We start from the raw sequence: 7,050 nt of genomic DNA on the forward strand, positions 1-7,050 counted from the left end.
TGGCAAATCCGTGGAATTCTCTACCCCAGAGGGCTGTGGAGGCTCAATCATTGAACATATTCAAGACAGAAATTGATAGATTTCTGAATACTAATGAGATCATGGGATATGGAGATAGTGGCGAAAAATGGCGTAGAGGTAGATGATCAGCCACGAGCTATTTGAATGGTGGAGCAGGCCGATGGGCCGAATGGCCTCCTGCCCCTATTTCCTATGATGCTATAAATCCCAATAATATACATCAGACGTTAGACCGAGCTACACATTACATAACAGTCCAAAAATCCCACAAAGTTTAAGACTGAATGATACAGTATCAAATCGATTATGACAAACTGAAGGACTTGGAGCTTGCATACCAGCCCATCGAAGTTATATTTTCATTCACGATCGTTTTCACAGAGCTAAATATTGAATACCAATCCACAACTTGCATCGGACTACCAAATAAAACCTACAGTTGTAAAATACAGTTAATTCATATTTTAAATTAAACACAAAACAAACATAGATTGATACATTGAGAGTAGGGAGCAGCGAGAGTGGAATGGAGCATAAAGACCCCAGAGAGCGAGCGAGAGTGAGAGCGAGAGACAGATCGAGTTCGGGTTCGAGTTCGCTCAAAGAGCGGGAAAGAGCGAGAGTGGAGCGGACAAGAGTCCAGGCCGCCGTCGTGTGAAAACAAAGTGAATAGTGACATCACAGGAAAGCTGCAAGGTGATTGGTTGTGAGCCAATGCTGTAAAGGAGATTCAGTAAATCGTTAGTGCACCACTGTTGGGGTGGATGTGTAAATAGCTGGGTTCTCGCATCTCAACAACTGGCAGACTTTAAAAAAAAAGTATCAATAATAAGGAACAAGTGAGTAGTCGGTGAGTATGTTTTTTTCAGTAAGGTTTATTTTAACTAGTGAACTGTATTGATTTTTATTAGGATTTATCAGTACTAGTAAGGTTTTATTCATAATTCTAAGGTGTTGTAGAATTTGTCAGGCTTTTTTTTAGCAGTAGCAAAGGGTCAACTAATACATAAAGGAATGGCAGGGGTGCTTCAATCTCTAGCGTGCACCTCCTGTGCTATGTGGGAGCTCCCAGATGCTTCCCGTATCCTGGAGAACCATTTGTGCCAGGAAGTGATGTCAACTTTGGCAGCTTGAGCTCTGGGTTTTGGAACTTGAGCGGTAACTGGCAACACTGTGCTGCATTGGTGAGGATGAGAGCTACATCTATGTGTGGAGCCAGAGGAAATGGCGAGGTACCAAATGAGAACTTTGCATCAGTATTGACCAAAGAGAAGGACTTGGTGGATGATGAGTCTAGGGAAGGGAGTGTAGATAGTCTGGGTCATGTCGTTATCAAAAAGGAGGAGGTGTTGGGCGTCTTGCAAAGCATTAAGGTAGATAAGTCCCCTGGGCCTGATGAGATCTACCTCAGAATACTGAGGGAGGCAAGGGAAGAAATTGCTGGGGCCTTGACAGAAATCTTTGTATCCTCACTGGCTACAGGTGAGGTCCCAGAAGACTGGAGAATAGCCAATGGTGTTCCTTTGTTTAAGAAGGGTAGCAAGGATAATCCAGGAAATTATAGGCCGGTGAACCTTAATTCAGTGGTAGGGAAATTATTGGAGAGGATTCTTCGGGACAGGATTTACTCCCATTTGGAAACAAATGGATTTCTTAGCGAGAGGCAGCATAGTTTTCCCGAACTTGATCGAGTTTTTTGAGGAAGTGATGAAGATGATTGATGAAGGAAGGGCAGTAGATGTTGTCTATATGGACTTCAGTAAAGCTTTTGACAAGGTCCCTCATGGCAGACTAGTACAAAAAATGAAGTCACATGGGATCAGAGGTGAGCTGGCAAGATTGATACAGAACTGGCTCGGTCATAGGTACCAGTGGAAGGGTGCTTTTCTGAATGGAGGGCTGTGACTAGCGGTGTTCCGCAGGGATCAGTGCTGGGACCTTTGCTGTTTGTAGTATATATAAATAATTTTGAGGAAAATGTAGCTGGTCTGATTAATAAGTTTGCAGATGACACAAAGGTTGGTGGAGTTGCGGATAGTGATGATGATTGTCAGAGGATACAGCAGGATATAGATCGGTTGGAGACTTGGGCGAAGAAATGGCAGATGGAGCTTAATCCGGACAAATGTGAGGTAATGCATTTTCGAAGATCAAGTACTGGTGTGAAGTATACAGTAAATGGCAAAACCCTTAGGAGTATTGACAGGCAGAGAGATCTGGGCGTACAGATCCACAGGTCACTGAAAGTGGCAACGCAGGTGGATAAGGTAGTCAAGAAGGCATATGGCATGCTTGCCTTCATCGGTCGGGGCATAGAGTATAAAATTTGGTAAGTCATGCTGCAGCTGCACAGAACTTTAGTTAGGCCACACTTAGAATATTGCGTGCAATTCTGGTCGCCACACTACCAGAGGGACATGGAGGCTTTGGAGAGGGTACAGAAGAGGTTTACCAGGATGTTGCCTGGTCTGGAGGGCATTAGCTATGAGCAGAGGTTGGATAAACTCGGATTGTTTTCACTGGAACGACGGAGGTGGAGGAGCGACATGGTAGAGGCTTACAAAGTTATGAGTGGCATGGACAGAATGAATAGTCAGAAGCTGTTTCACAAGGTGGCAGAGTCAGTTACGAGGGGACATAGGTTTAAGGTGCGAGGGCAAAGTTTAGAGGGGATGTGCAAGGCAAGTTCTTTACATAGAGGGTTGTGAGTGCCTGGAACTTGCAGCCAGGGGAAGTGGTGGAAGCAGGTACGATAGCGACGTTTAAGAGGCATCTTGACAAATACGTGAACAGGATGGGAATAGAGGGATATGGTCCCCGGAAGTGCAGAAGGTTTTAGTTTAGACAGGCATCAAGATCGGCGCAGGCTTGGAGGGCCGAATGGCCTGTTCCTGTGCTGTACTGTTCTTTGTTCCTTCTACATAGATAACACGTTTATAGATGTGGTCACCCCACAGCTTAAGAGTATGCAGGGAGAGAGGGAATGGGTGACCACCAGGCAGTCAAAAGGAATCAGGCAGGTCGTGCAGGACACCCCGAGTGCGTCTCACTCTCCAGCAGGTATTCAGTTCTGAATACAGAGGACAATGATGCTTCACCTGGGGAGTGCAGCCAGAGCCAAGCCCATGGCACCATGGGTGACTCAGCTGCAAAGGGGAGTACAGGGAAGACTGGAAAAGCCATAGTGATAGGTGATTCAATCATCAAGGGAACAATCAGGTGTTTCGGTGGCCACAGACGTGAATCCAGGAATGGAGTGTAGGCTCCCTGGTGCCAGGGTCAAGGATGTCATTGAGCAGCTACAGAGCATCCTGAAGGGGGAGGGTGAACAGCCAGTAGTGGTAGTCCACATCAGAACAAACAACATAGGTAGATATAAGGATGTTGTGCTGCAGTCAGAATGGAGGGAGCAAGGTAAGAAATTAGCAAGCAGGACATCATAAGTAATAATCTCCGGATTACTCCCAGTGCCACGTGCAAGTGCGTACAGGAATAGATGGATAAGACAGATGAATGCATGGCTGGAAAGATGGTGCAGGAGGGAGGACTTTAGATTCTTGGGACAGGTTGGATAGGTCGCACCTGAACAGAGCTGGGACGGAGTTTCTTGCAGGATGTTTTGCTAGTGCTGTTGGGGAGGGTTTAAACTAGTTTGGCAGGGAGATGGGGACGGGAAGGTAGAGTCAGATGGGACAAAATCAGAAATGAAAATGGAAGGCAGAAAATTAATGCAGTTTGGAAGAGAGAGGAAACACTGATTAGGAAATTCAAAACAAAAAATGTTGGCACTGCTCAAGGATATCTAAATCAATGCAAGGAGTATAGCAAATGAAGCAGATGAGCTCAGGGCACAGTTAGACACATGGCAGTATGATATCATAGCTATTACACAAACATGGCTAAAGGAGGGGCAGGCATGGCAGCTCAATTTTCCTGGTTACAGGGTTTTCAGACGTGAGAGAGAAGGGGATAAAAAAGGAGAGGGAGTGGCAATTTTGGTCAAAGAAATTATTAAAGCTGTGAGGAGAGATGATATGTTGGAAGGTTTATCAAATGAGGCCGTATAGATTGAGCTGAGGAATAAAAAAGAGGCAATCACACTGCTGAGAGTGTACTATAGACCCCTAAACAGTCAGGGGGAGATAGAAGAGCAGATATGTAGGCAAATATCTGAGAAGTGCAAGAACAATAGGGCAGTAACAGTTGGGGATTTGAACCACCCCAACATTAACTGGGATACTTTTCGTGTAGAGGGAATTGAGGGAGCAGAATTCTTGAGGTGCATTCAGGAGAACCTTTTTAGCCAATATGTAGCAAGTCCAACAATAGAGGGTGAAGTTTTAGACTTAGTTTGAGGAAATGAAGAGGGCAGGTGGAAGGAGTGGCAGTGGGAGAGCATTTTGGTGGTAGTGATCATAATTCAGTCAGTTTTAATATAATTATGGAAAGGACAAGGACAGAACAGGAGTTAGAGTTCTCAATTGGGGTAACGCCAACTTTACTAAGCTGAGGAGTGATTTACCGAAAGTGGACTGGAAACAGGTACTTGAAGGTAAATCAGTGTCAGAGCAGTGGGAAGAATTCAAAGGGGAGATACAAGGGGTTCAGAGTCAACATGTTCCCACAAAGAAAAAGGGTGGGAAGGCCAAATCTAGAGCCCCATGGATGTCAAGGAGTTTCTTTCTTTTGGGCCTCCTTATCTCGAGAGACAATGGATACGCGCCTGGAGGTGGTCAGTGGTTTGTGAAGCAGCGCCTGGAGTGGCTATAAAGGCCAATTCTGGAGTGACAGGCTCTTCCACAGGTGCTGCAGAGAAATTTGTTTGTTGGGGCTGTTGCACAGTTGGCTCTCCCCTTGCGCCTCTGTCTTTTTTCCTGCCAACTACTAAGTCTCTTCGACTCGCCACAATTTAGCCCTGTCTTTATGGCTGCCCGCCAGCTCTGGCGAATGCTGGCAACTGACTCCCACGACTTGTGATCAATGTCACAGGATTTCATGTAGCGTTTGCAGACGTCTTTATAACGGAGACATGGACGGCCGGTGGGTCTGATACCAGTGGCGAGCTCGCTGTACAATGTGTCTTTGGGGATCCTGCCATCTTCCATGCGGCTCACATGGCCAAGCCATCTCAAGCGCCGCTGACTCAGTAGTGTGTATAAGCTGGGGGTGTTGGCCGCTTCAAGGACTTCTGTGTTGGAGATATAGTCCTGCCACCTGATGCCAAGTATTCTCCGAAGGCAGCGAAGATGGAATGAATTGAGACGTCGCTCTTGGCTGGCATACGTTGTCCAGGCCTCGCTGCCGTAGAGCAAGGTACTGAGGACACAGGCCTGATACACTCGGACTTTTGTGTTCCGTGTCAGTGCGCCATTTTCCCACACTCTCTTGGCCAGTCTGGACATAGCAGTGGAAGCCTTACCCATGCGCTTGTTGATTTCTGCATCTAGAGACAGGTTACTGGTGATAGTTGAGCCTAGGTAGGTGAACTCTTGAACCACTTCCAGAGCGTGGTCGCCAATATTGATGGATGGAGCATTTCTGACATCCTGCCCCATGATGTTCGTTTTCTTGAGGCTGATGGTTAGGCCAAATTCATTGCAGGCAGACGCAAACCTGTCGATGAGACTCTGCAGGCATTCTTCAGTGTGAGATGTTAAAGCAGCATCGTCAGCAAAGAGGAGTTCTCTGATGAGGACTTTCCGTACTTTGGACTTCGCTCTTAGACGGGCAAGGTTGAACAACCTGCCCCCTGATCTTGTGTGGAGGAAAATTCCTTCTTCAGAGGATTTGAACGCATGTGAAAGCAGCAGGGAGAAGAAAATCCCAAAAAGTGTGGGTGCGAGAACACAGCCCTGTTTCACACCACTCAGGATAGGAAAGGGCTCTGATGAGGAGCCACCATGTTGAATTGTGCCTTTCATATTGTCATGGAATGAGGTGATGATACTTAGTAGCTTTGGTGGACATCCGATCTTTTCTAGTAGTCTGAAGAGACCACGTCTGCTGACGAGGTCAAAGGCTTTGGTGAGATCAATGAAAGCAATGTAGAGGGGCATCTGTTGTTCACGGCATTTCTCCTGTATCTGACGAAGGGAGAACAGCATGTCAATAGTCGATCTCTCTGCACGAAAGCCACACTGTGCCTCAGGGTAGACGCGCTCGGCCAGCTTCTGGAGCCTGTTCAGAGCGACTCGAGCAAAGACTTTCCCCACTATGCTGAGCAGGGAGATTCCACGGTAGTTGTTGCAGTCACCGCGGTCACCTTTGTTTTTATAGAGGGTGAGTTTACGGGTATAATAAGGCAGTAAAGGAATCTTTATGCCCAACACAGAGAACTGAATACTACAGAAAGCCGAGAGGAGTATAGAATGTGGAGGGGGGAAATCAACATTGGAATTAGGAAAGTTAAGCGAGAGCATAAAAGAATATTGGCAATCAAAATCATGGTGAACCCAAAGATGTTTTATCAATACATTGAGAGTAAAAGGATAAATAAGGATAGAATAGGGCACAGAAAAGACCAAAAAGGTAACCTCTGTGTCGAGCAGAAGATGCTGGCATTGTTCTGAATAAATACTTTGCATCTGTCTTCACAAAAGAGGGGGAAGATGCATATATTGTAGATAAGGAAGAGGGGTGTGAAGTATGGATGTGATCCATACAGAGGGAGAGAGGACATATTAATGGGATTAGTCCATATGAAAGTTGATAAATCACGAGCGCCGGATGGAATGCACCTCAGGCTGTTAAAAAGAAGCAAGAGAGGAAATAGCAGAAGAGCTGATCATCATTTTCCAGACCTCACTGGATACAGGTGTGGTGATGGAGGATTGGAGGACTGCTAACGTTGTACCTTTGTTTAAAAAGGGAGTGAGGGAGACCAAATAATTACAGGCCAGTCAGTCTAACATCAGTATTGGGCAAATTATTGGAATCTATTCTGAGAGACAGGATAAAATGTTACTTCGAAAGGCACAGATTAATCAAGGATAGTCAGCATGGATTTGTTAAGGGAAGATCTTGTCTGCC

The sequence above is a fragment of the Heterodontus francisci genome, unplaced genomic scaffold, assembly GCF_036365525.1.
Source record: "Heterodontus francisci isolate sHetFra1 unplaced genomic scaffold, sHetFra1.hap1 HAP1_SCAFFOLD_61, whole genome shotgun sequence".
In the NCBI taxonomy this organism is placed as follows: domain Eukaryota; kingdom Metazoa; phylum Chordata; class Chondrichthyes; order Heterodontiformes; family Heterodontidae; genus Heterodontus; species Heterodontus francisci.